This window comes from Scleropages formosus, chromosome 11 (genome assembly GCF_900964775.1).
Source record: "Scleropages formosus chromosome 11, fSclFor1.1, whole genome shotgun sequence".
In the NCBI taxonomy this organism is placed as follows: Eukaryota; Metazoa; Chordata; class Actinopteri; order Osteoglossiformes; family Osteoglossidae; genus Scleropages; species Scleropages formosus.
The window spans coordinates 27,142,591-27,153,952 of NC_041816.1; the positions used below are offsets into that span (position 1 = coordinate 27,142,591).

The window sequence follows — 11,362 nt, forward strand, 5'->3', positions numbered from 1 at the left end:
CTGAGTGAGAAAATAGCAGTAATTTGGTTCTTTTATTCCGTTGTTCATTAGCCTGATCATATTTCAGTAGCTGAAAAAGTTTATTGTCCCAAAATTAACCAGCAAAAGTGTTCCTTTACTGTAGTTTTTTTTTTTCCATTTGAATTTCTACATTTGTCTTGACAGACTTGAATTGTGCTTTGACACCTGAAAGTAAAATCTCTTTGTGTCACTGATTCATGTGTCTGGTGTTTCAGTGTCACTCTGACATACATGTCAGATGCTGTGTGGCCTGAAAAACAAAATATCTGAAGAATAAGGAAAGAAATAGACTAGAAGACCTGGGACTATTATAAGAGCAGACTGGTAGAACACTGAGCCTCACTGTAAAGCAGCTTCACAAAGTATAACAGTTACTATAGTAAATCAGTCTGGTCATTACTGGTAATTTTTGTACTAGTACATTGAGTCCTTCAGTTAATCAAATGATTTCTTAAATTGATATACTTAATCCATAGTCAGATTCTCTATGTAAAATCATTTTACGTTGATGGTGTGCATATACTCTCCTAATTGGCAGTTTCTATATACCTGTTTCTTCCAGTGATGAAGATCAGTTGGTCTGAGTGTCTCTGTTTCATCCTCCTTCTTCTCCAACTCACCACCATCTCCACACTCGGTAGATATTCTCCCGAAAAAGAGTTTCAATCATACTGTGTATCATACTGAATAAATTCTCAGTGTGTCTTTTTTTTCACAGAGAGGTTTGAGGTTCTTGGTCCAGCTGATCCTGTAGTTGCTGTAGCTGGTGAAGATGTTGTTCTGCCCTGTTACCTCAAACCCAACATCAGTGCTGTGGATCTCCGTATCGAGTGGTTCAGAGTTCAGAACGATAACCCACTTGTACATCTTTACCGGGATCATGAGGACAGAAATGAGAACCAACTTCCATCCTACAGGGGAAGGACATTGCTGTTTCCTGAGGAACTGAAGAAGGGAAACACTTCATTAAAACTCTTTGAAATCAAAGGCTCTGACAATGGGCAATATAAATGTTTTGTTCAGTCTGATGAGTGGTTTGAAGAGTCTTCCATTTATCTAAATATTCAAGGTAAGAATTTTGACACTTACTACATTCAGATTATTATTTTTTGCAGGGGTTAAATTTATCCATTCATGTATTTCCAAGGAATGAATATTGCTTTCCTTCATGAAGTTTCATGAATCTACAAAAAGTTATTGAAAAAGTAATTTCTCAAGCTGTCTTTAAAGCAGTTTTTACGTAGTGTTTCACATGACAAGTCTTGTAGCTGTAGGAACTCATCCAGTGATCTCCAATGAGGGATACAAAGAAGGAGGGATCAGTCTGGTGTGTGAATCTAAAGGCTGGTACCCTCAGCCTCAAGTGGTCTGGATGGACAGTGAAGGACACAGTCTCCCTGCTGGACAAACAGAGACACAAAGAGACAGTATGGACCTCTTCACCGTGAGACGACGTGTTATTGTACAGGAGACAGAGACCAACAGGTTCACCTGTCGAGTTCTACAACAGGACTTAAATGAAATGAAAGAGACAAAAACTAACATCCCTGGTGAGTTACAGATATTTAGTATAAACAAAGAGGGGCATGGTGGGTTCAGTCGGTGCCCACTGTGTAGAGGGTCTGGGGTTGAAGTTCCGCTTGTGGCAAACTGGTATCCCGCCTGGGGTGTGTCCCCCTTGGCCACCGCGGTCCTGCTTGGCACCAGCTCGATGTTTAAATCACTGTGAATAATGAACAGGTTCCAGTCTCACTGATTTTTTTGTATTGTCCTGATTTGTGCCTTGATCCGTCTGTATGAAAGTTTTCCCACACTGATGATAGTTTCCTCAAGACCAAATTTGGAGAACTTATTTACTAGTTTCTTCTGGTTAAATAAAAATTAAGTCTGCAGGTTCTGCACTGATTAAATTGTCTATATTAGTCTTTAATTACCAGAAGGTGCAAATCTGTAATCATTATGTGAAATGAATTATTTGTTGTTTTCCAGGTGAGATGTTCCATCGTGCCCATCCCTGGAAGGTGACCTTTGCTGTGATCTTCAGTCTGGCTGCTCTTGGTATTATTGGATGCACAATTTTGATTCACCGTTTTGTAAAACTGCGGAAAAAGAGAGGTATTTTGAGAGTTACTGTTCACATTTATGGTTTTATTCATGTTAAAAAAAAGTAAAAAAACATAGTTGAAAAGCAGTATTATGTGAAAGTGATTTTATATCATAGCCCACAGGAGTAATTATATGGTATGAGTTTAATTCACTAGTTAGAGTCACTTGTCAAGGGGGTGCGGTGGTGCACTGGGTTGGACCGCAGTCCTGCTCTTTGGTGGGTCTGGGGTTCGAGTCCCGCTGGGGGTGTCTTGCGACGGACTGGCGTCCCGTCCTGGGTGTGTCCCTTCCCCTTACGCCCTGTGTTGCCGGGTTAGGCTCCGGTTCCCCGTGACCCCGTATGGGACGTGTGAGTGAGTGAGTGAGTGAGTCACTTGTTTCGGGTTATTTATTATTAGCAGCTATAACATTCAATATCATGTCCAAAGAATATTTTAACATTTTTTCAACCATGAGTTCTAAGATTAATCTGAATAAAAAATTCAGTGTTTAAAATATAGTTGCCCAGTAACTGGTTTTTGAATTGCACTTTTTCAGGTATTTACAATATTCACTTGTAGTTTAAATAACTGATCACTTGCCACCACAGCTGAAGGATGAGATAATATGATAAAATCTTAAAAGTCACATCCAAATACTTAAATGCAGTGTGTGACTGTAATGTTTCATGAGACTGACCTCATAAAATAATTTTATTTATTTCTCTTCACACTGACTAATTACAATATTTACTCTTTTATCTACAGCTCAGCTCAAAGACCAGTATGGTAAGTAACGCAGTTGTATGAAAGTGATGTATGAAAATGTTGCAATTTCATTTCTTTAGCATATTTGACTGACAGAATTACAGTGTATAATGTGGTACCACAGTCAGATGACCTGTAGAAATGACCATGTTGAAGTCAGTGTTGGACACAAGTTAATTCAGCAGCAGTTTCCTTCTATGTTCGGATTTTCACATTTGCAAAAAAACGAATGTATCCATTTTCTCTCAAGGTATTTTTATGTTCTGTATAATATTTCCTGTGTCACTGATGATCCCTTTTCCATAGTGAGAATCTAAAGATTATACTGTTTGTAAAGTGATTTTGATAATTAAATCCAGTCACTGAGCAAGTAACTGTAGTGTTTTCACTGCTGGATCATAAACTTTTTGTTCCTACTGGTCTGAAATATCAACAACGATAACATCTTTAAAGAAAAACTGCACATAAAATATTCAATAACAACTTTGATTGAATGACATATTTTCCTGCAACAATATTTTGCTGCAAATATCAGAAAACAATAGTGAGTTGGATATATGCTTAAGTCAACATCTGTATGAAGATGGGAATTTCCTTCTGACATCAACTATTACAGACTGTGTTACAGAAAATATTTACTTCTCTAGTTCTGTTCTATTACTGTTTCAGATTCCTTCCAGTAAAGGGATCAAACTACAGAATTGTTGTTTAGTTAAATTCAGCAGAATTTTGTCACCATAGGAAGAGCTTGAGGTTTTTAACTGCAGCCTATTATTAGGTTTAAGTTTAGCATTATTGTCATGTAATTATACACAGAGGCACATCAGGCACAATATTTTTACTTGCACAGTTTCAGAGAATATATGCAGAAAAACACATTATAGATTTAACATTCATTGCCTCCCTTACAGAGGGGCAGTGCGGTGGTGCAGTGGGTTTGGCTGGGTCCTGCCCTCTGGCGGGTCTGGGGTTTCAGTCCTGCTTGGGGTGCCTTGTGGTGGGCTGGTGTCCTGTCCTGGGTGTGTCCCCTCACCCTCCAACCCTGCGCCCTGTGTTGCTGAGTTAGGCTCTGGTTTGCTGTGACCCTGCTTAGGGCAAGCAGCCTCAGCAACTGTCTGTTTGTGTGTGTGTGTGTGTGTGTGTGTGTGTGTGTGTGTGTGTGTCACTTGTTATGATTTTTACACCTGTGTCTCACAGACCAGTTCACAGTAATGGTTGTGGCCTTTGGTCCCAGATAGGTTGGACATCCCTGGTTTATGTATTTTTGATGCTTCCACATTCCAGAGATGTGTGTTTAGGTGAACTGCTGACTATAAACTGACCCTAGTTTTTACTGTACTTTTTGTGCTCATCACATGCAGGTTGTAAAAACATGATTTTTCTTTATCAGAGGCTAATGAACACCTGCAAAAATTTATATTTGTTCATTTTTATCCCCTCCTGGGGTCTTGCAAAGCAGCACGGCTTCATGGGACCACAGGGAAAATTTTTGGCAAGAACAGGAGCTGCGTTCCGTTCAGTATTTGAGCACAAAGAACAGCAGTCAGTAGTTCTATGTGGGAGTGAACGAGTGCGGACCTGGTCCTGAACAACAGTCTTGGTCTTATGGCGAGGTTTCTTTCTCATGATCCTGTTTGCCAGAGTTCCCCTTCTACTCACACACACACACACACTGTCTGAAACTGCTTGTCTCAAGGGAGGTCGTGGTGAGCCAGAGCCTAACCCGGCAACGCAGGGCGCAAGGCTGGAGGGGGGAGGGGACACACCCAGGACAGGATGCCAGTCCATCATAAGGCACCCCAAGCAGGACTCAAACCCCAGACCCACCAGAGAGAAGGACATGACCAAACTTACTGCGCTACCACACCCCTTCCTCCTGTCATACTGTATTATATAAATCATAATGATATGTAAAAAGTTAACATGAATTAATGCTACGGTTCTATGTTGTGCTTTTACTTTGTTTTTTTTTCCTCTAATATCACACAGTTTTCAAGTGGGAAAGTGTTACTTTATAGATCAGCTAATGATCTTCTTTGCTGAAATTTCCGTTGTACTGTATTATATAAATCATAATGATATGCACACACACACACACACACTTTCAGAACCGCTTGTCCCATACGGGGTCACGGAGCCTACCCGGTAACACAGGGCGTAAGGCCAGAGGGGGAGGGGACACACCCAGGACGGGACGCCAGTCCGTCACAAGGCACCCCAAGCGGGACTCGAACCCCAGACCCACAGGAGAGCAGGACTGCGGTCCAACCCACTGCGCCACCGCACCCCCTCATAATGATATATTAACAGTTAATATGCATTAATGTTAGTTTACTAGGTTGTGTAATATGATTTTTTCTTTTTTTTACTAATATCACACAGTTTTTATGTGTGAAAGTGTTTCTGTTGAAACTTGATAGATCAGCTCAAAGTGTGATTTGATGTTAGAGACACTACATCAAAGTCATCTTAGACAAAAATGTCAGCTAAATGTGAAATAATTCACACCACTGTAGTGTCAAAATATATAATTACTGTATAGAATGGGGGGGGGTGCGGTGGCGCAGTGGGTTGGACCGCAGTCCTGCTCTCTGGTGGGTCTGGGGCTCGAGTCCCGCTTGGGGTGCCTTGCGACGGACTGGCGTCCCGTCCTGGGTGTGTCCCCTCCCCCTCCGGCCTTACGCCCTGTGTTACCGGGTAGGCTCCGGTTCCCCGTGACCCCGTATGGGACAAGCGGTTCTGAAAATGTGTGTGTGTGTGTGTGTATAGAATGGCAGAGAAATATAAATATACTGAGACAGTAATAGAAAATATTTGGTGTTCAGTTTATATTTATGATGCAACAGGTGATCAACAGGGTTCATGAACATAAATACCACAGTAAACTATATTGCTGGCATGAGCAAAAGACACTTAGAAGCAAGTTTTGTACAATGAAAAATCTGATATATTAAAATCTTTTGCTCCCAGTATTTCAGACATAGTTAAAGTGTAAGAAGATATTATGGTAAAATGTAAATGTATGTGCAGTGTGTGACTGTACTGTTTCGTGACACTAACTTCATTGCATAATTTCATTAATCTTACAAACGCCATTTCCAGAAAGGCTGGGACACTGTCTAAAAAATGCAACAAAAACTAAAAACTGTAATATGTTCAATCACTTGAACTTTTATTTAACTGATAAAAGTACAAAGAATAGATTTTCAGTGTTTTCACTGATGAACTTAATTCTGTTTGTTAAATATAAACAAATTCAGAAATTGATGCCTGCAACACACTCAAAAAAAGTTGGGCTGCTTGGGTGTCGGTTTGAATCCAGCTCAGTCTGTGTGGAGTGTTTATGTTTTCCCATTTCTGTGTTGGATTCTTCCCTCAGTCTGATAATGTGCATTTCAATTGAATTGATGACTCTATAATTGTGTGTGAGTGTGAGTGAGTGAGTGAGTGAGTGAGTGAGTGAGTGAGTGTTTGTGGTTCCAGGACAGGCGGTTAATGAATGTTAGTGAGTGAACAGATGGATGGATGATCACATAGTTCTTGATCAGTGAAATACAGGTGGTTCTGGACTTATGAAAAGGTTCTGTTCTGATGACCCTGTTGTTACCTGAAAATCCCCTTGTTCTATATTGTATAAACCATAAGGATATGTGAGCAATTAATATATAAATGTTACATTGCGCAACAGCGCTTTGTTATGTTTTTTTACTAATATCACACATTTGTCATGTTATAATAACAGTAATATTGTAGTAACACACACACTTTCAGAACCGCTTGTCCCATACAGGGTTGCAGGGAACCGGAGCCTACCTGGTAACACAGGACAGAAGGCCAGAGGGGGAGGGGACACACCCAGGACGGGATGCCAGTCCGTCGCAAGGCACCCCAAGCGGGACTTGAACCCCAGACCCACCAGAGAGCATAATTGGGGTCCACCCACCACGCCACCATGCCACCGCACCCTCGATTGCAATAATAATTGCTGCTAAAATGAACACTGACTGAGCCCCAAACAATAACAACTATTGGTGTTTGGAATTTGAAAATAATATATAAGGAAGAAAGGTGGCGGTGGTGCAGTGGGTTGAACCACACGGTCCTGCTCTCGGGTGGGTCTGGGGTTCGAGTCCCGCTTGGGGTGCCTTGCGACGGACTGGCGTCCCGTCCTGGGTGTGCCCCCTCCCCCTCCGGCCTTACGCCCTGTGTTGCCGGGAGGCTCCGTGACCCCGTATGGGACGAGCGGTTCTGAAAGTGTGTGTGTGGTATATATAAGGAAGGATAGTTGTAAGTCACATGTGTTGTAACTCAAGAATTACCTGTAAGGTGAGGGAATTGTACGCAGCAGGGGGTGTAGTGCTCAACAACATAGACCTGTAAATTCATGAGGTTAAGAGTTCAAGTGTCAGAAAGGTCTTTTACTGCAGTAACTGTAAGAAAGTTACTTCACCTGACAAAGTCCAGTAAAATACCCCAATGTACACATGCCTGAAAAATAGAGTCTTAACATCATGTGAGATAAAACCATTTGAGGAAGATGGGAGGCAGATAATGTTTTTTTAGGTTATATGCTTTAATTATATCTATAAATGAATTTATACAAAAAATGAGATGAGCTCCTGTACACAGTTGGTGATTGTTTCCTCTGTCTCTGTTTTAAACTGACACATCTGTTCTCTACAGATCATCTTGAAGTGCGATTAATGTAGTGTCTCTAACACTGTAGTCGTCTTGGACAAAGACATCAGCTAAATGTAAAAAAATACACCATTATATTATGTCAAAGCAGGGAGGTGTGGTGGTGCAGTGGGTTTGGCTTGTGCCTGTTCTCCGGTGAGTCTGGAGTTTGAGTCCCGCTTGGGGTGCCTTGCATCCCATCCTGGGTGTGTCCCCTCCCCCTCCAGCCTTATGCCTTATGTTGCTGGGTTAGGCTTCGGTTCGCTGTGACCCCGCTCGGGACAAGCAGTTTCAGACTCTGTGTGTGTGTGTATTTTCCGCTAACTGATCTGCTTGAGTGTGAGAAAATATTCCACATGGTGCCATATCTAACCTATCTGGTTTCCCATATCAAGAGCTTCCTGTGCATAATTAACAGATTACCCTCATCATCCCACATTCAGAACGTCTGTTAACATACAACATAGATTTCCTAGGATTTGGACTTGTATATTTTCACAAAATACTCCCAAGAAGGTGAAGTCATCGGAGAATTGTTTCCGGGACAACGATTGTGGGAAAGTTGGATGAAAGTGAAATACAAACACACACAACATATTGACTGAAACAGTGACCGTGCTTAGGACAAGTGCTTTCAGTCAATGTGTGTGTGTGTATTGTGTCCAAAACATGAACCTACTGTAGAATGACACAAAAATACAAATATTCTGATATAGTAAATGTGCATAAATGGCAAAAAGGAAGAAACAGAATGAGACTCATTTATTCACAAGTGAGAGAATGAAAGAGTCAGCAGATCCACTGAACTACATCTGTGATTTTTTTCAAATCCATCTTTATTTACACTGATGTTCTTCTGCCTACAGAACTGATCACCAGTGAACTGAGTAAGTAAGAGGACTTGTGTTTCTGTTTGTGCCTTTGAGTGTGTGTGTGTGTGTTTATGCAAAAAATGAAACTATAACAGCAAAACACACCTTTCAAAAGCACAATTGTCTGGGTACAGAAACAATATAATAAAAAAAAAACATGTCAGAAATATGGACAAAAATATGCAAAAATAATTGATTCCTTTTAATTTGTGTTGGAGATGAGGAAGGAGCTTTTCAGAGTCATAAGCTGAACAATAAATATGACAGTAATAGTAAATGGTTCCTGTTTGTATATTTTATCAGTCCATGAAATGGGCGTAAATAAATAAATGTAAACATAAATGTAATGTCACAGTTAATAATGGAAAAGTAAAAATACCACTACAACAGGCCTTTTGAGTTTATGAGTAAAACAAGGTAACAGTACACGTAGTGAGAAAGAAATGTATCATCACCTCCTGTACAGCTGTAGTTACTGTTAGTAGAAGTAGAACAGAGATGGTACTACTGTACCTGCAGAAACTGAAGAGCATCACATACTGTCCATACTGTATTTTACTGTGTTTGTACTTTAACAAAAGGAGTCACAAAAAGTCCGTAATATGGATGTTTCTGGACTCCATCCTGATTAAAGTGACTGAAAGGTTTGCTTCTGTCAGAATCAGAGCCCAAGAACTATACACTGTACCTGTAAATTAAACTGATTTTGTATTTTTTATATTTCATTTTAGTATCGGTTAAAAAAAAATCATTTTTCAAAAGTTATATAAAATGAATGATTTCAATGTAGAAGGGGTGCGGTGGCGCAGTGGGTTGGACCACAGTCCTGCTCTCCTGTGGGTCTGGGGTCAAGTCCTGCTGGGGTGCCTTGCGATGGACTGGCCTCCTGTCCTGGTGTGTCCCCCTCCCCCTCCAGCCTTACGCCCTGTGTTGCCGGGTAGGCTCCTGTGACCCGTATAGGACAAGTGGTTATGAAAATGTGTGTGTGTGTGTGTGTGTGTGTGTGATTTCAATAGACTCGTACTTTTCCTAGTTGTATTTTCCATGTTCAGCTGTAGTAAACATGGTGCAGGAGAGCATGGTAAGTAGAGTGGAGCTGAACTGATCCCACAGAAGTGATTTTGGTTCTTTTTATACTGTATGTGACACCGGATGTGACTCTGTCCTGTAAGAATGGACAGCGAAAGACACTGAGACAGTCCAGACTGACTGCATATCTGCTGTGGCCACTAATTCCATGTGCTCATTTTTATTTTCTCTCTACAGAACCTCTGAAGGCACAAAGATACGCAGGGAGTTCTTCTGCTTCTTCTCCCCATTGCAGCTCTTCTCTTATTTTGAGGACACAAAGCCATAAATGTGACTCCACAACCTTTGCATCTTGGACCAATTTATTTATACAGCATTTGAAGGAGAAACAGGTGTGTTGAGAGCAGTTCGGTGTGACCAGAGCAGATTATATAATTATCATAATAATAATATTTTACTTAATTGAACTCATTTTACTGTGTTCAGTAATATTAAGTCAAAACAACTTTTGAAACATAAATTCTCTAACACTCTTTTCTCAAAGGTATACATATTAATTATTCCAATTTCTTACAAAACATCTGTTATCAAAAATAATATTAATTTATTCAGTCATTCTCGCTAACGGCTTGTTCCGGTCGCCAGCGCACACACACACACACACCACACACCACACACACACACCACACACACACACACACACCACACAGCGCCCTCTGTTTGCCCTTGTTTTGTAATATATAATAACGTTTAAAAAGTGTTATTTTTTTATCACATTGTGAAATATAATAATTGACCACCTCTCTGTCCTCCGCAGTTGATGTGACTCTGGACCCTGATACAGCAAACCCCTGGCTCATCTTGTCTGAGGACAGGAAACAAGTGAGGCGTGGAGACACAAAGCAGGATCTCCCTGACAACCCAGAGAGGTTTACATACTGGAAAAAGTGGTCCTGGGAAAAGAGGGATTTTCTTCAGGGAGACATTACTGGAGGTGGAGGTTGGGGACAAGACTGACTGGGTTTTAGGAGTGGCCAGAGAGTCGATCAACAAGAAGTGGTATTTTGCACTGAATCCTAATAATGGTCTCTGGGCTCTCAGACTGATTGGAAATAACTACAAGGCTCTCAATGACCCCCGTATGTGCCTCCACCTGAGCATGAAGCCCCAGAATGTTGGGGTGTATGTGGACTATGAGGAGGGTCAGGTCTCCTTTTACAGTGTGGAGGAAGAGTCTCATATCTACACTTTCACTGGATATAAATTCACTGAGAAACTCTAATCCATACTTCAGCCCAGGATTCTGGTACCGCAGTAAGAATTCAGCCCCACTGATTATATCTCCTGTCAGTGACACAGACTGAAGAAACTCATTTTAGCTTTTAATTTTGAGGTCATGATTGCCATATATTCTGGTTTAATTTCCCATCTTACCCTCATTCAGGTTGTAATTTCTCCAAATAAACATGTCTTTTGTACATTGTGATGCTTTTAAATAAAATTGTTTAGCAGCAATTCTGTGTTTTAAAGTTCCATCATGTGGAAGTAAACAGAATCATCATGTCATGCAAAATTCAATAATTTCCAAACTGATATCAACACTAAAATTCATCAGTCTCTTCAACACGTTTACATTATTAATTTATCAGACACTGACTTTTCTCAAAGCGACGTACATAGAAAATGCAATTTGTTCATTACATGATTAACAGAGACACTTAGATGCAGATGTGTGATTCTAAACTTTTATCTAAGTACACTGCAGAGTTACACTTCAACGCAAATCGACAAATAAATAGCTAACAAGCTTCCAGAGAAAGTCAGAGGCTGGACTAAAGTTGAATGCCTTTACTGTTCCACCGCAAGCGTGCGTGAATGCAGCGCTGCAACAGCTGGGCGACCAGATCACAG

General features: G+C 40.8%; 1 pseudogene; it reads left to right on the plus strand.

Moving 5' to 3' along the window:
- Window positions 1–747: 747 nt before the first annotated feature.
- LOC108940294 (butyrophilin subfamily 1 member A1-like) lies at window positions 748–10,815 on the plus strand (annotated as a pseudogene).
- Window positions 10,816–11,362: the final 547 nt, after the last annotated feature.